Genomic DNA, 25,089 nt, shown 5'->3' with positions numbered 1-25,089 from the left:
TCACATACAGCGAGGCACAGAAAATGACCCACTGGCTACGCAGGTTCTAAAAACATTCCTTTTATAGTATAAATGTATAGATACAGAATCTGCAGCCGCTGCACATTTTTCTGCCTGGATGTTTAGGTATTAAACACTTATTTCACATTATTGGGCAACACATGAGGAGCACAAAGCATTGTTGAGAGAAAAAGCATCTTCTCTTCTGTCCAGGTGGTGAGCCAGCAGTCTGCCTGCTAACACTTCACTTGAGCTCTGTTAAGTGAGTGTTAAAGACTGGGTTTCCTGCAGTTTGTAGCATGCTGGGTTGAGGAGATGGTGCCAAGCAAGACTCATAGGCTCCTCAGCAGAGACTATAGACATGATGGCATCGGAAAGGAAATTCTGCACTTGCATACATATTCATTGTGGCTTTGGGCTTTTTAAACAGCAAGATACCACCAGCCTGAGTTTCGGCTCTGGCTCTGTAAAGATTATGATTTCATCCAGACCCTTAAGCAAGTAAAGGAGGACAACAGAATGAAAACGCACTTGCCAAAGCCAGGTCACAGGCTTGTCACAAAAACACGCACACCTAACATTTTGAAGAGGTATCTCCAGTGTAGCTGACCAGCGATAGGACATGAGGAAATGGACTGAAGCTACTTCAAGGGAAGTCCAGACTGGACATTGGGAAAAGGTTCTTCTCTGGGAGGATGGTTGGTCACTGGAACAGGCTCCCCAGGGATGTGGTCTGGGCACCAAGCCTGTCAAAGGTGAAGGAGCATCTGGATCATGCTTTTAGTCATATGGTTTAGTTTTAGGTAGTCCTGCGAAGAGCAGGGAGTGGGACTTGATGGTCTTTATGAGTCCAACTCAAGATGTTCTATGACTTCTATATCATCTTGCAAAATAGTAATTTTAGAGTATTTGCCAAGATGGGATCCTGAGAATGGAGAACTCTGAGCTGCTGGGGTTTCCCCTTTGTAAGATAAAATGAAATACTGAGTTGACAGTAGCATCAGCACCATCACTGACAAAGGAGTCACAGTGCAGTAGATGTTACTTTAAACTAATTTTTATTTGTTTCTATGATATGTACTTGTCTAAAAACTAAAATCAAGGTCTGAAAACTGCTTAACTAAATTAAAGCTGTCTTGAAAATAATGAAGCATCTCACTGAGTAAGACGGTCTGCCAGACAAAAGAGAAATCAGAAAAACAGTTACGTATTTGCTACGCTGATTTTTTTTCAGACAATAGAGCTACAAACTTCTATGGCAAGTGTTCTGGAAAAAGTGAAAGAAGCAAATCACTTTACCACAGGCTGTCTTTACTAAGAAGAAAACACAAAAAATGTTTTGTTCTGCACCTTCACAACAGTTCCTCTACTGAAAGAGGATTAGGCTCTAAGTGCTTACTTTGTTTGTTTGGGGAGAGGGCTTTTTTTGGCATGAGATTCCAGCAAACCAGTATTCATTCTGCCACCCAGTGGGTGCCTGAGCTCTGCTTGAAATCACCAATCTCTGTCTTTCCTGGGGTCAGGAGAAGTACCCAGTTTGAGTGTTGGCGATTGGATTGCTGGTCTGAATAGAGCTGAGAAGAGATTGGCTTTTGCTTTTCTCACTTTTCAGCTCTCTATTGACTTGTTCTCTCTTTGGTACAGATAAGGGGAGTGATTTTCCCCGATTTAGGCTTTTTCTATGAACATTTACATATACAGATGATCTTCTGCATCTCCTTCCAAGAGCAGGACAGTTCGGTACCCGAGAGAGGTTCTTCTTTGTTGATGTGTGAAGCAACCTGCCCATTTGGCATCAAGCTCCTGCCTTTTCTTGATAATTCTGTGCTTCATGTTAATTATATAAAGAAGGGGAAAAAATAGAATATAGGCATAACATGTTCTGCATAGTTTAGTATAGCAGTATTTCCTTTCTACTTTCCAAACTTGTCACTGAAACTACTGGCTGTTTTTAATCTAACATAACATTGGCTTCCTGTGTATTATCTCTTTAACTTAATTTTTGCTCTTCAGTCTCCCACGGCACTTCTGCTGACAAGAGAGACAGTAAATGCTGGAACGCTGTGTTTCAGCCTCAGAATCATTTTTATCTTCTCAGCAGAGGTTTCAAAATAGAAATAGTTGCCTCTATATCTAGCCATCTTTCAGCTCTTGAATGCTCTTGTCATTTTCAAAGAGCACTTTATGATTAAAAATAGCTTGATTAGCTGATAAAATTAAATACGCTTTGCACGGGGAGCACCACCCTCAAACATCCTGGCTGTTAATGAGCGCTCTGCACGTATTGTCACTCACAGCCTTCAGCCAAAAGGAAGTCCGTGGTTAATGGCAGCTTAAAAAGCTTCAAGAAGCAAACAAACCAGGACAATATTTTTATTTTTGAAGTTGCTTTGTCATCAGATGTTTCAACATGTGCAATACCACATGTTTCACATATGAGACCAGTCTTAGTAGCTCATATTTTAGAAGGGACATGTTGAGAACACTGGAATGGAGAAGCCAGTACAGGCGAGGCAGCCAGCGTGGAAGGGATTTTCTGCAGTGGAGTTTCCCCCAAAGAGGAAGAGGGACTGAGAGCCTGCAAAAGGTCAAAAAATATCACAGAAATTTTGAGACTCTTGATGGAAACTTAGAGGGTATGAAGAAAGTGGAAAGTTGGACAAAAGAAGAGGAAACACAGGGGCTGGTGAGCAGCTGGGTGGAAGGGGCTTCAGATGGAGACCCATATGCAGGAGGTGGTACTTCTGCACATACTTTTGATGTTACTCTTCAGCACCTGCAAGAAAGACAAAGAAATGGGGCAGGAAAACTGGTGTTCACGACTGTCTTGGTCTGTGTACTCCTTCTGCTAGTTAAACTGGAACAAATTCAGACCTCTGGTCTTGTGGGCTGATTCAAGAGAAGGCTGGTGTACAGCTTCAAGCTTTAGTTAATATAACCAAGTAATCACTGTGCAGATCATACCACCCATTGACTCTGTGCAAAAGAGCAGGGGCAGCGGCAAGGTGTGAAGCCCCTTGATGCCCCTTCAGGCTGAAGGGAGCTGGCAGTTGAGATTGGGGGCTGTGTGGAGTTGAAAGGGAGGAGGCATGTTCCTCAGTTCTCACTCCCAGATTTCTCGAATGGTGAAGTTAACTGTGAAGTTAGGCACACTGCTGATCATCACTGCCTGACATAAGAGCCAGGTACAAAGCATGAGATAGGGAAGTGTTCAGATGAAGCAAAATCCAGCACTGCAGCCTGCTTTTGGGCTAAGGGGTGCTTGATTGCACAGTCCAGCATCCCTGAACCAGCTGGAGCAGCCTGACAGATACCCAGCTAGGGGAGTTCTGAGGCTGCCAAGAGGTACATTCCACTTCCACTTCTGTTTTAAAAGGACAAACCTCTTACTAATGTTCTACATGCCCAACACTGTAAGTGTCAGAGGGGATTGTCTGTGGTCTTGGCTGGCTTCTCTAGTTTTCCAAAACGTGGTCACTTTTATGTCGACAGTGATCTTGTGAGCTACTCTAACTTCCTCTAAGAAAAGAAGTTAATGCTGTCACTGAAGGTGATAGAAAAAAGCCGCTAGGAAATGCAACAAGAAAATGAGGGAAGTAGAAGATGGAGCAAAGCAGTTATATGAATTTGTTGAGGCTTGAGAGGAAGTTCAGAGGAAAAAAAATAAATTCTAACAGTGGAAACTCAGATAAATCATTAACAATAAAAGAAGAAAACATCTATTTTGTGATCCAACTGAATGCTAATGTAACTTGAGTATTTCTAAGTTATGCCAAGGATGATTCTAATTTGAAGTCTTTAAGCCTTTCCCCTGCAGAGTGTGCTCTGTTATCCCATTAGCAGTGAGACAGTCATCTCACAACCCAGAACAGGGTTTAGACTACATGAATAGCCAGCACCTCCATCGAGTGTCCTGCTGCCTAGCAATTTACAGTAGCTGCCGAAGAAGAATTATTCTGATGGTAATGTGTTTGGGGTCTCACAGCTTCAAATACAAGAAGTGCCTGAACACTAAAACGTGTGGGAAATAATTGTTTGTAATGGCAGAAACCGTGAATCTTCTGCTTTCTCTCATTGTCACAGACTCACTGTTGCTGAATTAGAGATGCTGATTAAGAATAACAGCAAGCTTTCGCAACTCAACAAGTTAAGCCATTGTGTTGGTGTAATTAGGGAACTAAATCTTTTACAGTTCACTCAAGCGAAAAAATGAACTAGAAAATTCGAGACCCAGTTTTAACTGGGGATTATTTTTTTCACCCCTAAAAAAACCTCTGACAGCCATTGTAACAAAACATTACACTTTACCGTGCCTTCATATGGCAACACTCTCATGCACAGAATATAATTTTTGGACTGAGAATCTGCCTTTTTATTCATTTCAGCCTTATGTACAAATCCATACTGGCGAGGGCTCAGCCCCTGCACCTACTTTATAAATTTGTCCCATCAAGTTTTCTAAAAAACATTTTGTAAATTCAGAATTTCTGCTGTAAATGATTTCCAGGAAGAATTACTGTGCCTGTATGAGAGAAAGACAGATGCTAGAATGTGGGATTCACTTTAAATTTATTCTTGTAATATGCTTGTGCCAGATAATCGAACTTTTATGAGGAAAATGTTAGCAGGCAAAAAGGTAGTGATTCAGGGAAACTCCTGAGTCCTGGAACCACTGGGAACCAGTTTAGCTCCCTGGCTATCATTACTCCTTATTAATGAGGAAGTCTTCCTTCAGTCTGTTATGCTGTTAATTGGAGTTGCCCAACATGAATGGTAGTCAGCAGGCCACAATTCCTTTTTTCCAGCTGTCTAATGAGTGCAGTAGCTTTAAAAATAGTAGGCTCTTGCTTTGGGCCTTCACTACAAGGTTTACAAAACCTGGCCAAAGGGACCATAGCATAACTATGCAGCTGCGACACACCACTTATTTTGTTATGCATCCGCATGCCTAAAACACTATATGAAAACCATTTTGATTTGCCTTCAACCTTTATCGACAAAGAACTTGCACACTGGCTAACCACCCTTCCTTAGGCTCTGCAGGACAACCCTGCTTAAGTTTATGGTGCCATCATTTCATTTTGTGGCTCCTAAGTAGAGGTCTTTTGTGAGTATAGGCACGTCCAGCCAAAGCAGAGCCCAACTGAGTTGATTGTAAGCTGTTAGATATCGACAGTTTTAAAAGGAAATCGTCATGGTTATGGTTTAAAATAAACTTCGGCTGCATATAGTTTATTACACTAAAAACTGGAAGCAAAAAAGCTGTGTTCTCTCTCTCTGAGGACAACAGAAGATTTCCTGGTAGGACCCACACGCATGCCCACGTGTGTGCAGACTCATGCATGTCAGAGAATCTCTGTAACAGAGACATCTGCACTGACGTGCACATCAGCTATCATGGGTATTTTACTCCTACTCACTCTGTCAGGTTTGTGGTTGTCAGACGTAAGAGAGATTCACTTCTCAAAGCTGCAGAACAAGAGCAGGGTGGCTGAAGTCTTGCAGTCCTAGGACAGGCACCCGCTACCTGCACTTCTCACTGTCAGGACTGAACTTAAGTGGGAATAAGAAGTAAAGGATGCATTAGGTATCAGTGCCCTGGCAGAAAACAAGTGATGAGGGCAAAATGCTTACGCAAGTTTTCTATGAAGGGAGGACTGCTTAATTTTACTCAGGGTGATTTTTGGCATGCAAATGTATCAGGCTCTTTACTGCTTTAGCTAAGAAGACAATTTAATGCAATTTTAGGTGCTATATAACTGTGAAAATTGTCGCACAACGTTTACTAAAGCTTTAGCACAGAAATCATCTGCTTTTCTGCTCTCACAGTAGCGTCACTCTTACAACCCCTATTAGAAAAGTTAATAGAAAACCCACTAACTCATTAAACAAGTGGGTGAACAGAAGGAAACCACACAGTAGAAGGTCATTACAGGATATAAAAGCTGATTTACAAATGAGAGATGACTAATGTTCCAGATGAACAACAACAAAAATGTTGTTACATACAATTGCAGAGCTGCTGTGCAAATTAATTTCAACCACGCAGCTCAAACAGAAAATATTTAAATGCAGCCTGCAAACTTCAAGCTGATCTCAGCACAATTTCTGAAATACTCCCTATATAGATTCATAGAATTATAGAATCATAGAATCATAGAGTAATTTGGGTTGGAAGGGACCTTAAAGATCATATAGTTCTAACCCCCCTGCCATATTCATCTCCCAGAATAAATTCCCACTTATTCCACTTGTCACCCTCAGGCTGACTGTAGAAGCATTCTGGGAAGACCTGATCTCTACACCTCCTGGAATTATCCTATGTCCAGACAGACTTCCCACATCATTTATTAGCTGCTAGACTTGATTATATGGAGAAGAACATGTAGGCACTATGGATGATGGGACTGAATGAGTGAAATCAAATTGGTCCATCTTGCTGGCCAAGAGATTCATCAGCCAAGACCAGAGTATGCATGTGAACTCCCTAGACATTTGCTCTGCTTACAGGAAACTTTACTGTAATCTCCTCTGATGTATTTTTCTTGTTTGATGTTTTTTCTTTTGTTCTTCTTTCACTGCCTCCATTCCTCTTACTGACAGGCTTTTTTTTGTTGTTGTTTATTCCCTTGCTGGATGGTTCCGTTGCCCAGCCTCCAGGGAAAAACATTGCCCCAACTGAGGCTGAAGCAGCTGCCCAGGCGGGAGCTACAGAAAGCTGCTCGCATTTGGTGTAATACTAGAGTGAAAAGGAAGGAAGCCCCTATTTTACATCTTGTTTTGACAAATTGCCATGCTTGGTGGTTCTACCCTTTGGGGATTTTTTTTTTGTGATTTCCTCTTCAACTTCTCATTGGGAAACACCTCCTGAAAACACTGCAAGACTACTGGTAAAACAGTCCCTCTTCCATCTGTCCTGGGCCCTGTTGTCCTCACTTGCTGAGAGTCGTCGAGGATATCAGTCAACCCATCCATGCCAGGTACTTTGGGAAACTCTCAGTTCCCTCATTCTTAATCCATTTTGTTGTTCTTATAAAACTATTTCCCCCCCCCCCCCAATTTACAGCATGAACTCTCCATCCAAGGGTACCTCGGGCTTTGATGTACCATACTTTACAATACTGACCGAAAGGATTTTGTAGGGAAATCTAAATCACCATTTTTCACAGCAGTTTGTCTTTATTGACTTCAAGGGGTAAGACGATGCCTAAGGATTGCTGAGGGAGTGTTCACTGCCATCCCTCTTCCTTGGAGGAAGCCTGACAATTATTGTGCGGGGAAGTAAAATAGGACAGTTTGCTTAAATGTTTTGGCTGGGATCTAAGATGCTCTGTGTCTATTTACTTGATTAATTTATCTTTATCCTGTGGGAGTCCTAAAAACAATCAAGTTTCTCTCTAAAGCGCTCCTGTAAAAACAATTAAAGTAATTAAAAGTATCTGTGGTTGTGTTAGGACGCCTGTTTTCCTTCTCTCCATTGCCCACAGAAGAGCTCTCTGTGATCTGAATTCCAGCCCTACAAGTTGCAAGATGGAATTTTACTGCCTCGACCACAATTCCTTCTGCCCAATAATGTGCTCAAATAGAAAGCGTTTAACATCTTTTCTCATTTAATTAGCGATGATTCTGACTGACTCATGATGAAAGTAAAACTGGCGTTGACACCAAACTGTGGCTTTGCTGCATGCTCTCTCCCTCAATTTCTGCTGTCATTGAATAAGAAGATACTCAAGAAAATTAAAACAGTTTTACATGTTTAATAGATTATAGTGGTATGTCTCAAGTTTTTAAATGATGGGCGTTCTTCAGTCACCAGTACTTTCATGAACAATCAGTAAGTAAGTGGATAGCTTCTCAGCTGAAAAAATACACAGGTTTCCACTGCAATCCAAAACATCTTATGCAGTATTTACAGGAAATTAGAAGTGTAAAAGGATTTTAAAATTCAAAATAGGTTTTTCTGGTTTAGTTTGGGAAAATCCAAGACCAAATGAAAGAGCATGTGGTTAATATTTCGATCCCAATTAATTTGTCAAGCAAACTAGACTGCTGTCTATTATCATTTTAAGATGCATAATTTTGCAGTTTAGGAATAAAAAGATTTTTCTCATTCTCTCTTTGAATAACATAGCTTTTATAATAAACCAAACCAATTACTTAAAATCAGAAAGGGTGTTTCCTGTCTTCACCTTGCAGTTCTCCTGCCTGTATCAACTCTCTCTGCTCTTCAGACTATCCCTTTTTGTGTCAGCCTGCATCGGTCCAGAAACAACACACTTGGAAGGCAACTGCATGTGGCCGCAGGAGTCGTAAGCTTATCAACATGAACAGCTAGTTTCACTTTAATAGAGTGGTGTACTCACATTACCTGTGTTACCTATTGACAGAAAAGTGATTCAGTATGTATTTCTGATGTAGAAAGCTGTGTTTAGACATTGGAATACAATGAAATTAAATCAAGAAAAGCTGTTGCCAAAGCTACACGATATAATATAATACCAAGTTGCAATAAAAGCAATTAAATTAAAGTCAGGTCTTGATTTATTTTTTTATTATGCTATGTTCAGTGCAGTAAATTCACTATTAAAATCATTCTATTAATACCAAGATTGCTTTTCCTTATATAAACTCTAAAAAAATACTGGAGAATTTTACTGAATAAATATAAAATGTAGCCGAGCAGAAAAGCAGAATTATTCTTTTTTAAATCCTGAATTCAGAACCAGTCATAGAGCTTATTTTGGTTTTTGTTATGCTGATGGGATCATTCCTGTTATTCTTACATTACTGTCACAGAGCCTTTGTAGTACAAACATTAGGAAATTAGTTTCAGTAGGACTCTTAATCCTAAATTAAACAAGAGCACAAGACAGTCTCAAATCTCTAGGTTTTTAGGTGCGTAGAACAGTTCAGAACCTCTCTTAATGAAATTATTTAGCATCATGTTAAATCTAGGGAAAAATTTCTCACCTCCACTCTCCTGCCATTGGCCTTACCAACAGCTTTTTTTCTCCTCTCCCAACGCTACAGCATTCAACTCCAAAAATCACTCTGTGCAGTTTAGGACCTCCCTGCAGCCCTGGCTGGAGTGATGTTCATGTACTCTGAGCTTCTGCACTCTTCGAACTTCTGATGGTCAACACCATTGCCTGTTCAGGCATCATGGACAGACTTAAAAGGTTAGTTGGGCTACTGCTTGCTGGACATATGCAGACTGATTGCAGGAGAGCTGTGTGTTCACAGCAAACTCGACACGTCTAAAAGATGCTGAGACTTTGAGGCCTTACTGCTGGTCTCTTTGGCTGTGTCTCTTTGGCTGCTGCTGTTTGCTGGCCTGCATATAAGACTCTTACATGTGGCCTGTGCAAAGCTGTCACTTCCCTTGTCGCAGCATTAGAACAAAAAAAGTAAAAGAATGGAGGAGCGGATGTCCCTTCAGCAATAATAATAAACAAGTGAAAGTAAAAGTTGGAGTAAAGCTGGAGGCTCGGCTACTCTGTTTCCCCAGACCTCAGGGCTCTGGAAGGATAGAGTCTGGAACTGCAGGCAAGAAGCTCATCATATGACATCCAAGAAATATGGTTTGGGTTGGAAAGGACGCTTAAAGGTCATCTAGTCCAACCTCCTGCAGTAAGCAGGGATATCTTCAGCTATATCAAGTTGCTCAGAACCCCATCCACCTTGACCTTGAAATGAGGCACTATTTTCTGGCACAGCCTTTCTTGCTAGTTCGAAGGGAACCAGGGAGCCTCTGAGGGGCTTAGCTGCTGACTTTAGGATGTTTTCTTTTCCTGTGGTTATCTGTTTTGGAGAGTCTGGAAAGTCAGCCTTTCCTCAAGTATCCAAATCTCAATTTTTTTTTTTAGGAATTTCACACACGTCAAGATTCACAGATCAATCAGCTGTGAGACTCATGGCCCCTTGAATTTGAAGTAGGTTACTGAACATGCAGTTATTTTTAAGTAAGCAACTTAAAAAGCGCTCACCATTCTTGGCATTAAAGATTGTGTTATTCTGATGTCTTTCTGCAGAAAAATAGCATGACATATACAAACAGGTTTTTCAATTCTCAACACAGCTTTATCACACTGAATGGTCTTAAAAACATGTTGCCATTGTTTTAGTAGATGTCACTACAGAAATTACTGTTAGAAAAAAAAACCTCTATCACAACAAAGCCAGCTGCTCAAACATTAATTCTTTGGAAAAATACAACTAAGAACTGCTTTTACTAATATTACATAAAACCAGATGGCTATCCTTGCTCTTGGTAACATAGCAGGTGGGGTAACTTTCCTGTTTCAAACTGGGTCATGGATCACCTGACTAATTTCTGAAAGCTCAATAGAGGGAAACTGCATGGAAGCTTACCAAAAGGAAACCATTTGATATATAAACCTATTCCTAGGCCAGCTTTTCTCTTCTTATAAGCCTGTGCCTTAGCAGCTGCAGCTCACGTACCATCACCCCACTCCTTAGCCCACACTGCTTTTGCAGCTGGCGCAGGCAGATCACCACTGGGATTTTGTACCCGAGGCACAGTCTGACTTGGCTGTGTAGCTCATAATCCCACAGAGGGGCTTGAGTGTGTTACGTTGGTCATTTAAAAGAATCATTAAATTAAAATCGCACTGCTCAATTTGAAAAATCCCCTGTGCCAGCAGCTTTCTAATTTGTTCGAGCACTTCGACAGAAAACGTCTAATGGAAGTGACTGACATAAATGAGGATGGGTACCAGAGCAGACTGCAGAGCATCACCTGGTACAGCAGAGGGATATTTTTTTTCCATGTTTAAAAATATATGAATATGCCAGTGTGTCTCATTCTTATTCTGATATGCCCCTATACTTCTGTCAGCTGCAGTTATGAAATGAAATGATGCTAGTGATGCCCTGGTTATTTAGGTGCCAAAGCCCGTGCAGTGATATTCCGGGCACCTGCGCACAGTCTCAATGTTTGCCTGATATTCTTTTTTCACCAGTGCTATACATAGTGTATGTAATATTGTAACAGCATAATGGCTTCATGCAAATCGCTGAGCGCTCTCACCTCTGTTTCTGCTGAAAGTGAAACATGCTCCTGCTGCACTGGAAAAACTCAGTTTATGTTCTGCTGGATTGAGCCTCATATTAGCCTACTATAGGTACTTTTATTTTAAGTTCAGTAGTCATACAGCTAAGCAGCCTTGTCGAAAACAGGGTCTGTTTAGGAAAATAAAGGTTAGGAATGGTGAATTTGTTAATTAACTTATGTTCCTAGTGAGGAACATATAGGATTTAAATGTCCTAGTATAAAGTGCTAATTCAAAGGGTGAATGACAGCCACACACCAGACAGTGTGCTTTTACAGAAAAGGCATTGAAGCAGGATTCAGGGTACCTGGATGCCATCACTTTTTCTTTTATAGTGAATTACTGCATGGCCTGGGACCAGTCATTTCCCATGTCTGATCCTCTCAGCGTTTGTTTTGATCTTGACTGGGAATACTACTGTAATAAATGTAATAAGGACAAATATGTAGCTCTTTGCAAGAATTAAAAACTGTATTATCCTTAAAAGCACAACGTAAATAACCAGGTTTCAGGGCAAATTGGAAATTCAGTGCTCCTGTAGGCATACCATCTGCTGGGACCTACAGGCAGAGCTTGACTGGTGTAGTACCCAGAGATAAAACAATTTGCAGCACAGGGGAATAAAAGTATCTCTGCAGTGGACAGATTAAGCTGCTTTTTTTTGCATTCTAATCTGTTAATCATGCACAGGGCTTAAGTATAGCTCAAGGCAGACCAGACATTGAATGATTTAATTTTGTGCTATTTATTGAACTGGATTTAATTTGAAGATATGCTGTTATACGCTGCTCAGCAGTTCTTAAAAAAAATGAATGTCGGTAATGAGTTTTCTACGATGAATCAGTGATTGTGTGTTTAAAATGGGTCATGGGGCCAGCCTTTCCAGGCTTCTGCAGCGGCAGCTACATTTGTGACAGTCATGTGGGCTAACCTTTGCAGGATTCACTGAGGGTCAAGTGTAGGAGCACTCCATTTAAGGTATTCACCATCACTTTATTTTGTTTAAGAAGTGATGGGTATCAGTAGATTCAAGGAACTTCAGCCAGCACAGAAAGCAAGGAGTAAAAATTAAAAGAAAGAGTCATGTTTAGAAGTGAGGGGATGGAGTGTTAAATCTGAACTCAGCCAAGAAGATGGAAGCGGATGTCTCTGCTGGCCCAGGAGGGAGTCCACAGTAATTCAGGGGAGAAGGATTCCGGCCGTAGTTTCAGAAGCTGAAAAAGGCTGGGATGCTTACAATACATAGAGGGGGTCTGGCATCTATAACACATGCAAGTGCTGACAGCATTATAGCAAATCCCAAAAGGAGATAAATGACCAAACATGGCAATATGCTTTGGGACAAGATGGAAAACCAGCTAAATAATGTTAGATCATCAACTAGCTTACCACATAAGTTGGCTTTCCTCATTTAGCATAGTGAAGGATGTGAGTATTACCTTCATGATTATCTGGTTTAAAACTGGATACCAAAGCAGAGAGACAGATCCCTCATGAACTGAATATATGAGGAAAACAATAAAGAGGTTGAATATAAAATTACCAATGCCAAAGTAATGCATGCATCTTTCTCCCTCTATCTGTTTTGGAGTAAGGGGCATTTTCAATAGTTACCAAGAATTTTGACCTTTTGTTTTTCCTCCTTCTCCTTCTCCTTCTCCTTCTCCTTCTCCTTCTCCTTCTCCTTCTCCTTCTCTCCTCAGTTTCCTCTTAGCCACATTCCTGGCTTGGTTAACAAAATTTATTTGCATAGTAAATGTACATTTTTTGGATATGACTTCGAAAGAAATGCTAATGACAAGAAGGAAAACTGTGTTCTGGACATGAACGCATACCTTGCCTCGCAGCCCAGAGAGGGCTAATAGCTCTCGAGTATGGTAGGTGCATTTGGTTATGTGGAGGAATTAGGGAAACAGATTCTTTATTCCCTACATACTTTCCTTGAGTTTACTGATAAAATCCTCAGGACTGAAAGTGTTGAAAAATAAAAGGGCATATAAAGCAATATAAACTCTTGCTTTTTTCCTGAGCATCTGTAAGTCCAAGAAAGCTGCTATGGATGTCCATCTGACCAGTATTTAACCATGTCTTGGACGTAGGAGAAAGATTACTTCTGATTTTTGTTTTTCAAATTCATGAAAAGTATGGACGACATTTTAAAGTGGTTTTTTTGGGGTGGGAATTATGTCCATCATAGATCAAGGAGCTCCTGGAAGGCTTAGCCAACTGTGTTAAACCACAAAACTAAAGAAAACCGAAAAATAAATCATGTGATGATTATAAAGGGTATTATATCCCCTCTGTAATGCAATCAACCTATGGACAGTTAGGTACTGTATGTGACAGCAGTCACAAAGGAGCACTTTCTTTTCCTTAACACCTCCGTACTTCTTCACACCCTACCAACCCACTTTAATCTCTGACTCATAAATGGCTTGGAGATGACTACATTTACTCCTTTGAGTTGATCTACTTCCAGAAATTAGCAGCATAATGAGATGTTCAGGCAAATAAGCTGACCTTTTCCAAGTTAGTTGCCTCTTTGGCCATCAGAGTCTCTTCAGAAACATGCCATTTTTGTTGCAGGCCTTCTTCTTTCCTTTTTCATACGGCAGCTGCATGTTTATTCCCTCCAGTCCAAAGCACTTTATACTCCTTAGCAGCTCGGACATCAGTTCCACATCTGTTGTTCCAGTCACATAGGGATAAAAAAATGATTATTTAGTAACTGGCTAACTTTAATCATGTAAAAAGTTGTTTATTGAAGTCCCAAGGGCAACAGCATCACATCTGTCTATTCTTGACAACGACTGATAGCACACAAATTGATATCTTAAGAAAGACTGTCTGTAATAGGACTGACACTTCAGTAACTTTTCCTTCGCTTTCCTGTCAGCTCTTAATGAGCTTCTGTATGCACTGTCTTGCCAAAGCTTGCATTTTTTTACCCAGACGAATAAATGGAGTGACAGTATCACTGACCCCTCATGACTGTCCTGTTATTGTTTCAAATGCTGAGAAGGACTGGGTTTACAGCTAGTTTGGGTACATGCCTTGAGGGGCAGCTACCTTTGGCTGCTCCAATTTTACATGTTGACCACTTGCCTAGGCTTCGCAGAATCACGGGATGGTTGAGCCTGGAAGGGATCTCTGGAGGTCATCTGGTCCAACAACCACTTCTTCTGACTTGATTTTATATGTCTATGTTGGAAGTGTTTACAGCTGAGCTGATCACCGTGCCTACTCTTTACCATCAGTGGAGAGAAAGCATCAAATTCAAGGTGCAGATTGTTTGCTCTAGTACAAATATCAGTATTCAAATGGTGTGAGTCATGCCCAAAAACATCTGTTGCTCTCCATTGACTACAAAGAGAGCCTAATGCCAAAGCAGATGTCTGTACTGGGAATGTTGAATTAGCAGATTTAGCCTCTTTTCGTATCTTTGTATTTGCCTTTTAAAGTCTCCCGACACAGCTCTGTACACTCTTTGTGGTCTTCCTCCTTGCTGCTGAGCTTGAAAACTTCAGCCATGAAGTCAGGGTCAAATATACATTGCCTTGTCTGAATTAGTTCACATCTTATAAGTGTATTGAAATTCCAACTAAGTGATGAAGGCAGACTTTCCCCATACATCTTCAGATCCAGTGTTTGCTTACTAGGAGTCCTTAAAGAAATCAAAATGGCCTTTGCATATTGACTGTGCAGATCAAGCAGGACAAGTACAGCACAATACAAGAAATCTCTTGATGGGCAAAGAGGAAATGGGATACTATCACACTTCAGGCATGTCCTTTCCTACTTGCACTCAGGCATACTTCCAATAATTCACTTGCCACTTCCAGCCAAGTCACCATTTTCTAACTGATGAAGAACGGAGTCCAGTGCTTCTTTCTTTTCTGCCACCCTTTAAATAAGAGCATTCTGTTTCTACTTGTATTTCCTTGAAATAACTTAATTTGCTAAATACACTGAGTGAAATTCCCATCCCAGACCTAGCTTGTGCACTTAACTGAGTAATTGCTTTCCAGCAGTCTTCCCTAAGAATCTGCTCTCTCCTTCCCAGATATCTTTCTATGTTATTTCTTCTGCATGTGAGGAAGCTTCCAGTGTTTTTGACTCTGTGTCCCAGTGAGTTCACACCCTTAGACCGAAGATGCAAGGTCCTCTTCCTGCCCCGAGGCAGGCTCTCTCTGACTCCTACCTACATGGAGAGCAGATACAATATGAGAGACAGATGTTTCAGCCTGTGCAGTGCTGAGCTGGGTTACTGCTGATTTACTCTGGAGATCCATCTTCAGCAAAGCGAAGCCCTCCTCAGCTTCTCCCATCTTGTCTGCTTGTTTGTGTTATTATAGTATTAACTTCATTGTGTTATGGACACAAGAATACAATTCAAGCATTTGGTTAAAAACTAAGGTGACTAAGTTCACCTTTTCTCATCAGAACTTCTTCAGCTTCCTAATAACCTGGAAAAAAAGTTACATCTGCCCAAAGATATCATATCATCTTTCTCAGTGTTGAGCTTTCTTATCTTAGTTCCACGATTCTGGGAAGCTGTCTCAATTTATTGCCATCTGCTTCTTGGTCAACAACTTCACGGCATTGCTGATGGATTTTCTTGGGTTTTTTTTGTTACAGTTTTTCACTTTCCACCTCTTCTCCTCCTATTTTTTTTTCTTTTTTTGACATTTCATGTTTTATTTAGTGAGTATTAGGCTTGCTTCTCTCCTAGTTTGAGTTGCTTAGAAAGCAACTCTTCCTCTTCTTTCACAGCTTCTCCTCCTTGCACTACTTTCTTCCAGAAGGCTGCAGGACAGACTCTAATTTAAGCATGTGTGACTTAATACCATAGGTGCAATTTAGTGGGAGTTTGTTATATTGCTCTCCCCTGAAGAAAGACCAACTGAGCTACTGCCAGGTCACATTGAAAGTGTTTTCCAAACCAGGTGCCCTTTGCCAGATGACAAGTAGAATAAATTAAGAAACCAGCAAGTAGATTGAGAAAACGAACAAAAAGAAGCAGAGCAACCACAAACTTTATTGGATATCTGTTTGGAGTGATTACCTAAGTCCTCTCTGTGTTTTGTTCAGCTAGGAGCTGCTGAGACATGTCTGTGGCTGGTTGGAGCCAGGAGCCAATTCCCTTGACAAGCTGTATGTCCTGGCACTATCTTCCCTGCTACAACCTGCTGTTTACAGCAAATCTCTGCCAACAAATTCCTCTGCACATCGGCAATTCAGGTGAATATTAAATGCACTTCTGGAGACATCCTGTATCCTACGGTCATGGCACTTCATTTTTAAATAGGGTATTAATTTATGACTTCTCAGTTTGTGAAACGTGTCTCGGATAGCATTAGCTTGTGATCTGCCACCTCACTTTGGAGAGTCCAGGCTGGCCTGGTTGGCCCTCTGTTAGCATCAACTTATCAATAACCCTTAACTCTCAGGACTTCCAGAAATATAAGTATGCTAAGACTATGTATGAGGAAGAGAATTTTTATATAAAAATAATTTTATATAAAAATAATCACAGTCAGGAACTTGCATGAAAAAAAGCAGGAAAAAATAGAGATCAACTTTGACAGAAGCTCATCTACATCCAACTCCCTTTCTGTGATTTCCAGATGGCATCCATATTATCACTTGTTATGGAAGTCATGTTGATGGTGTCCTAAATGTGTCCGTCAATCGTTTTGCTATGCTTGAAGCTGATGTGGGCTTGTCCTAGTTAGAATTCTTGATGTTGTAAGAAGGTCCTTCTCTGAGGATTTCCTAGGAGCATTTATGTCAGAATAAGTCAATCTTTTTATTAGTTACCCTAGTGTTTTTCATGTCCCCTCACCAAAAATTATGAGGTCTGCACTGAAAGCATGTATTTCTGGGATGTTCTTAATATAGGAAGATTGTTTGTTGCCTATGCAGATAAGTAAAACTGTTTTCTTCCTGTAATACTTCTCTATGCATCCAGGTGTTTTGTAATTCATATAGCAATACACTTTGATTTATTTTATAGAAGAACAAATTTATTTTGCACTGAGTAATATTTTTGACAGATTGGGGCATCCAGAATAATAGAAATAATCCAAAGAAATCCAGCTACTTACTATAGTTACCTTCATCACAGCTACTACTGCAGAAATAATACTGCAGTTAGAGCGATATGCATCACACTTCTGATTCTGTACAAGTTATCAGTGGCAGGTGCCATGCTCTGTGACTACAGCTTGCATTGAAGCTAGTAAAGTCCTACCAGTACATAAGCTTCTGTGCAGAGCTCAGTGTCTTAGTCCTTGTGGAGACACTCCAGAAGAGGAAGGGTATCACTGAATTATGTGTGTCAGCTTAATGAAGAACAACCTCAGTGTTGTATTACTTGGCTCCTTATAGCATCATGTTCCTCAGCCGCAGCCAGAGTGTGGTCTAGAAACATCTGTGTAAGCTAAGTGAAGAAATCTATTAGAATCTGACAGGTTCAGATTATTTACTTGCATTCAGGGTCATTAGAAAGTGTTTATGTTGGCTCTGGACATTGGTGCCAAAAGTAGTGTAGCTACATTCATAGTCTCTGCTTCTCAGGCTGGTAAGACATGCATGAAACCAGCTGGTATGTCTCTGCACCTGAAGCACTTTTCTATGTAAGACCATTGTAAAGTGGTAAGCTCAGCATACTCTTTGGCGGTGGCATGTCTCTTTACCTGTTTTGCACTTGTGAAGCTTGCTTTGGTCTTCTTTCTTCTGCTGCTTCCTCCTAAACTGTTTTTTTATTGCTGTTATTCTCCTCACTTTAAAAGTAGTTCTCTCATGTTTCTTGCATGGTTTGCTTATTGCAGCTACTGTTAACTAAACTGAAGCAGCTGCCCCATTGTAGCTGAAACTTTGTTTCCGTTTTTTACTGGTGCACTACTGGAGAGATGTCTATTGGCCCTCTCCATTTAAATGAGCTTCCAGTTATGTGGTAGTGTTATGACCGTGTTTGCCAGCCAACAGGATATGTACCTTTGCCTATAGTTGTTAAATTTTCCATAAATGTTTTTTTGCAGAACATGCTGGAGAGTTTTATGGCATGTTACGTATCTGTAAGTAGAGCTCCAAGAACCAACAGCGTATTCACATAGCAAAATTTGGCGTAATCATTCTCCATTTTTATTAGACTCAGATCCAGTCCAAACATGCCCAAGACGTTACACAAAATATCGTTATTTTGCATTAAAATTGCTACCTAAGCACTAGGTATCATCCCTAAAGATGTCAAGGAACACACGCTGCAGCAGGTTATAACAAGAACCTTCACCTTTTCTGTGTTTAAAAGAAGTTTTCAATGCTGTACAGTTGCTGTTTTTTCCTGATCTAGAAATAAACTGTAGTAGTTCTTTCACTGAGGAGTTCTCCCTGAGTCAGAGCTTTCTCTATTCCAAACAGCACTGAGAGAGTGCTACAGATTTCTGTCACAGAAGTTCCGAAAGTGGACAACAGTGATTTTTGTTCCGATATATAATTTGCTCAAACTGGACCACCTGATAGAGTAACTTTAAGGATATTAAAAGCTCTCTATTTTACCCAATATTTTACCAGTTTCCCTCATTAATCTCACATTCTGTAAGTTTCACTACTGATGTAGTCTACAGAACTTTTCAGGATCTGGCTTTCGTCGTTGTTTTGGCAAAAGGCCATCACATTCTTCGGACTAAGCTGATCTTGTGGCTCCCTGTATTTCTTTCAGCAGTGAGAATTGTTTTGTGCAATGTGATATCCTCTGAGCATAGAGGTGTTGGGTGAGGATGCAAATATTATAGCCTCACTGGCAACAGAGCTACCTGAGGTTTATCACTTGGGAATGACCCGCTAAAAAAAACACTATTACCCATTCCTAAATCCTTCCTCGTCTGTGCCTTTTTGGGAATGGTGTGCGAGTTCATGATGGGTAAACTCTGGTTAGCCCCATAAGTCTAAGGAAAATGATATAAGTAACTGGATAAACATCACCCACCCTCTCCCCTCCCCAAGCTGAAAGACTTGTGGTACCTCAGTCACAGATAAAAGGGATAAAGATTCCTAGTTCCCACATCACCTGGATAAAAAGTCTAGTAAAACCTTTGTAATTTATATAATTTATGCTTGTTAACATCTCCAAAGGTATGTATTTGCTAAGACCAGCAAAATGTGTAAAACAGCTATGTTGTAAGGCATGCTAATTTGCACATGCTAATTTGTCTGTAAAACTGCAATCATGATCTAATGCAAATACTCCTTTTTCTATAGTGCCGTGGTATCTGCACAAGTTGTAGGACTAAATTGCATGCAGGCATCGGTTTCCTCTCCACTAATGCAAAATGTTAGTGCAGTATATAAGTGTGGGAGTTGGTGCAGATTAGTTGATTTTAAAAGGAAAAATTATGAAGGAGTCTCATCTCCAGCATGGTTCCTTGTACTAAAAAGAATGTACAGAGTTCTGATTTTTGACCACACAGAGAATCTGACAAATTGACATAGTTTTCATCACCAAGCTCCTTGTCACCAAGCACCCTACAAATATCTGTTCTCAGGATCATACTGCTATGTTTGTTTAGACTGCTCTGAGGTCTTCCTGCCTCTTTCACCATCTGGACTATCTCTCATCCTCCCAGATGCCACTGCATCAAAACAATTCTTAGCAAAGCCCATGGTGGTTCCTGAGAAACTGAGCAGCTGTCACTACCAGTGTTTTGGGTAAGAAGGCTGCCTTAATCTGTGCTTCCACTCAGATAAATGAACCTGAAGATTTCTTGCAATACTCTCAAATGAAAAATTAAGGTTACTTCCAATTATTTCAACTTGTTTTAATCCAGCTTGTAATCATTAAATTATCAGTCATCTCATAAACAAAGCTTTTTCACAATTTAGCCCATTACATAGCAATTATATAATTTACTATGCGCTCATCAGAAATTTTTTGCTCAAGGACAAGCCTAAATTAATTTGTCATACTTCATTTACTCCTGAGTGACATCCTTACACTATGTCTCCTATTCTATGACTGGAAATCAGATTCAAGCCCTACCACCACCACTGGAGCACCAGATACACATTGCAATTCCATTACTCAGCTGAATAAAAAGAAATGCCCTTAAAAGAATACCAAAGTTGTCACTGCTCAGAATGGGAAACCTCTCCAGCCAATAGACAAGCCACTTGAAATAATTTTAGATTTGCTGATTACCTGTACATCCAGGGGATAGTAGCAGATTCACCTAAGCATAATGTGTGGAAATAATCGAAAACTAAGTAGGCCCTTCTGGAGAGCTTTAAAGAGGTGTTTTCCAAACAGCACAACTTGGAAACTTCTGAGGGCCATTCAATGGGACCTTGTAGTATTTTGTTCCCCTTTGCATGGCTGCAGGAAGTAGAAGGCAGTAGAGAATCGGGATCAGGTGAGTGAGACATGTTTTGATACCAGCACCACTACTGCTCACTTGATTCAAAAAGGACAGGGAGTGCTCATTAGTACCATAATACCATATTTTTTTTAGCAAAAAAAACCCAGCACATGTAAAACTGTCTAAGAAAGTCTGAAGGCTTTACTAGGTGGGAGAAGTGAAGAAAGTAGAATCAGAACATAAATGGTGGTGATAGGCTCCACAAACTGAAACGTGTTAGCATTCATGAAGGTCAAGCCCAGTTCCCAAAGAACAATTCCTCAGTCTAATCCACAAACAGGTAAGAAAACCTGGGGCTCAGGGCAATGCCACTGATCTTTCGGAATTATAATACTGAAAAAAATGCATTATATCCAAATAATAGTTCAGAGTAAAGAATCATTATTTTAGCAAAGAGGCTTTCCACGGATACAGTTTCACTAAGCTACAGCTTGACTGTTGAAGTGTGACTATTCAGTAATGCTACAAATATCTCAATACTCTTAACAATTTGCTGTCAACAGGGAGATAGCACCTGCAATACAACATGATTTCTGCATTATGTGACTGTGTCTTACATGAAGACAAACAGCACAAAGTATTACAGTGCTATCACTACTGCCTTGAAGGGATGGATAATATAAACCTGATCTAAACCCCACAGTCAGTTACCTTCTGTTATTTAATCTGTAACAATCTATGTAAAAAACACACGTCTTGCCTGTTCTTTGTTTTTAAAAAAGGGTTATTTTTTAAGTCTCTTGCCCAGCTCTTGTTTTCATTTCTTTAGCATGGTGGCTGCATCCCTTAAAGTCTCCAGTAAACCCAGTATCTGCTTTCTATATCTTTCCTTACACATCATGTCGTACAGGTTTGTGGGGTTTTTGTTGATTTTTGAAGAAACCTTTACCAGTCTACAAGGTTTCAGCAATATGCTTACCTGAAGGGTGACTGCTGGCCCACCCTGTCCTCCAAGATGTGTAAGAAAAAAATTACACATAGAATTTTATTTAATATTCTACTCTGTTCTCAAAATAATATTTTAGGTGCATCAGACCTGTACAGTGATCTTTGCTGAAGCTGATCATAACAATGTAATTAGAAGACTAGCAGTATGCATTGTTTCACCCTGTAACACACTCGAGTGGAAACGTAACTGCACATTAAATCCTGATTTTTAAGCAAGACTTTAATACAATAGGAAACTCCTCAAATTACCCCTGCTGTCCTACTGTCTTCTTTTCAGTTAGTCAGCTTAGTATCCTTACGATTTCTTTATCTGCACTCCTCTATCCTCTTTTTCCTTTAGGACTACATCAAATATTTATTGGTCTCACAGAAAAATCTGTTGGATCTGCAATTAATGATACTTTATCTCACAGAAAAATCTGTTGGATCTGCAATTAATGATACTTTAAGTAAGGCCCTGGAATGTTCATTTAAACATACATTAAACCAACAGGAAGCACAAACCACTATAAATTGCAGATTTAAAGCCAGTTACAGCAGCTTTTGAAATTTGCCCTACATTATATTCAGTTGTGAAACTCTAGCAGATGAAGAATTAAGAGTAAGAAATTAGAGTGCTCTTCAGAAACTATTGTAGTAGAAAGTTATCAGATTACCTCCTTCCTGTTAAGGATAAAGATCAGGTGCATCATCTTCCTGTTGCTTTTCAGAGGTATTTTTGCGTAACTTCTGGTGTAAATCATGACCTTACAGTCTCCTCTGGTATTCAGTCACCTGGACTGATTTTTGCACAACCATAAAGATAGGTCTTACTCTTTGCTGGTAGCTCAGCACTCACATGAGTCTCACGTATACTAAAGTTAGTGGTAAAGTGACATATAGCTACAACGTATTTATGATAGCTAACAGTTTTCTGTATCCCACTGCAGCTAATTATTACAAAAATATTTGTATAAATACACTGAAAATGACAAAAACTTACAATCTTCAGTACTTCTTTAAACACAGTATTTTAAATATACTCTCCATCAGTCCTGTGGGATTTATCCTGTGCTTTAGTGTTAACAGAGGTGACTGATGAAGCCAATGGGAAACCTGACCAGTCTCATGCATGACGTGTGAACCTCACATAGCTGGCTTGTCTAATAGTAGAGTGCAGCCTGACGTTTCACCTCATGCGTTTCTTCTGCCTTTGAATCCTACTTGACAAGTCATCTCATTAACTGAAGTGAGAAGAAGGGGAGACACAGCCTGCTCAGAGAAGTTTCTCTAAAGGACACAGAGCTGAGCAAAAGGTTTGCATTGTAATTCCTTCCTCAATACATGACTGGACACAGGCATTCACCTGGGTAGGGGCAATCCCAAGCACAAATACAAGCCGGACGGAGAAGGCATCGAGAGTAGCCCTGAAGAGAAAGACTTGGAGGTGTTGGTGGATGAGAAGCTCAACATGAGTCAACAATGTACGCTTGCAGCCCAGAAAGCCAACCATATCCTGGGTTGCAACAAACGAAATGCAACCAGCAGTTGAGGGGGTGATTCTGCTGTCTGCTCTGCTTTCATGAGACCTCACCTGGAGTACTCCATTCAGTTCTTGAGTCCTTAGCACAGGAAGGACATGGATCTGTTAGAAGAAGTCCTGAGGAGGGCCACGAAGATGATCAGAGGGCTGGAGCGACTCCCTTATGAGAAGAAGCTGAGAAAATTTGGCTTGTTTAGCCTAGAGAAGAGAGACTCCAGGAGACCTTATAGCAGCCTTCCAGTACTTAAAAGGGGGCCTACAGGAAAGCTGGGGAGGGACCCCTTATCAGGGAGTGCAGAGATAGGCTGAGGAGTAACAGTTTTAAGCTGAAAGAAGGCAGATTTAGATTAGACATTAGGAAGAAATTTTTTACTGTGGGGGTGGCAAGGCATTGGAAGAAGTCGTCCAGAGGAGTAATGGATGTCTCATTCCAGGAAGTCTTCAAGGCCAGGTAGGGCCTTTGAGCAACCTGGTCTAGTGCAAGGTGTCCCTCCCCATGGCAGGGGGGCTGGAACTGGATCATTTTAAGGTCCCTTCCAACCCAAAACATTCTATATGACATTACAGAGAGGGACACACATCCCAGATATGACCTAATCCTATGAACAAGGGAGATCTTAGCTGAAATACATCTAATTCATAGGAGTGTGACCCGGCCAGACAGCTGGGTAGGAAGTGACGGTTAACACATGAAACTCAAGGAATATATAAACTATTAAGCTTCCTAGCTTTAAATTTGATTTAAAAACTATTTTGAATCTACTTTCAGAGAGGGCCTTTGTGCCTTCTCCCTGCCCAGTGCTCCTTCCTCTAGATGAAATCAAATACCAAGCCCTGCTTCTGTAAATTGGCGAAACAAAAATAGAAATGAGGCTTATGATGAGGGAAAATATTTGTAGCATTAAAGCCTTTTACGACTGAGGCAGCACAGATGTTATACATTTGTCTCAGCCCTTATATCCTGTTTTGAAAACCAGCCACACATTTCTGATTCACTGGACACGGAATGTGTACTTTCATTGCCTGGGGGGCTTCAGGGCGTGTGGTTCTTCCCTCGCTTAATGCCTCCAAGGATCAGTGAATTGACCTGGGTTAAAACTCCGAGCAAAAGAGACACAACACTATTTTAAAGCTGGATCAATTCCCTGACATGGTTCACTGTGTTGCTCCACAAACAGCACAGCTGAGGGTGTGGTGGGAGGGGAAACAGACTTGTACAGGAGAGCTGGGAAGCAGGAAACCTTTTGGACAGCACTGTCATTAAAGCCCATGTTTCTTGGTACTTGCCTTGCCATGACACAGCTGTTAAAATCTGGAATCCTTCTCATTGCAAAAATCCCTTAGATTTTTTTCTGATGGGATGCTGAAATGGGTGGCTGCCATGCTCCTGTCATACTACAAAGGTCACAGGTGACATATGCATGCTCCTGTCACGCTGCAAAGCCTGGAACTTCCTCTCTGAACAGCAACTGAAGTGATAGCATAGGTATGCCTTAATATAGAGGAGTCAAGCAAGAACCACAGTTACATTGTTTAAAGAACACTCGAAGCCCAATTATCTAATTATTTTGTTTAAATGTAATTCACAGTATTCCAACTATTAATTACTACTTTACATACCACTGCAGTGTCTACTGACTGCGTAGACCTTTCATTAACATCTAGAACAATAAATCATGGTTCAAAGCATTGCTTAGCAAAGTCAACTAGAGAGTAAAAAAGACTGCTGCTAATCTACCCTGGTATTGTACACGCTTGCTACTTTAGATGTAGGAACACCACTAAAGTTTTACAGACTTATTCCTTGAATGTCTACTAAGTTAAGGTTTTACAAGAAAGGCCCTGGAGCAGAGCCCCTCTAAGCTCATGTTCATGCTGAGCACCCTACCTGCAGGTGCACTGAGGTCATCGCTTCCTTTCGGTTCTGCATCTGTGAACCCTAAAGCAGGATTTAACCTACCTGGGTAAAAAATGTACTAGTGTTTCTTAACGCACTGTAACTTATAAGAATTTAAAGGTTATTTTATTATTATTTTGATTATGAAATTTTACTACTATATTTTTACATAATTTTTCACACTATGTTGGTACATCAAATATATTTTAAATTATAAAGGACATTTCTCAGGCC

The 25,089-nt window shown here is 40.5% G+C and overlaps 1 long non-coding RNA gene across 4 annotated transcripts; it reads left to right on the top strand.

Moving 5' to 3' along the window:
- Positions 1 to 24,968, top strand: LOC128849488 (uncharacterized). Of its 4 annotated transcripts, none has more exons than XR_008447416.1 (3): positions 1 to 8,309; positions 9,031 to 9,179; positions 16,164 to 24,968. It is a non-coding gene; the product is annotated as an uncharacterized LOC128849488 (long non-coding RNA). The 4 variants fall into 4 exon arrangements; XR_008447417.1 differs by having other exon boundaries at positions 1 to 9,179; positions 16,164 to 16,313; positions 22,496 to 24,968; XR_008447415.1 differs by having other exon boundaries at positions 1 to 9,179; positions 16,164 to 16,313; positions 18,116 to 24,968.
- Positions 24,969 to 25,089: the final 121 nt, after the last annotated feature.

Source organism: Cuculus canorus, chromosome 1 (assembly GCF_017976375.1).
Source record: "Cuculus canorus isolate bCucCan1 chromosome 1, bCucCan1.pri, whole genome shotgun sequence".
Classification (NCBI taxonomy): domain Eukaryota; kingdom Metazoa; phylum Chordata; class Aves; order Cuculiformes; family Cuculidae; genus Cuculus; species Cuculus canorus.
This window is presented reverse-complemented; position numbering and strand designations above follow the sequence as displayed.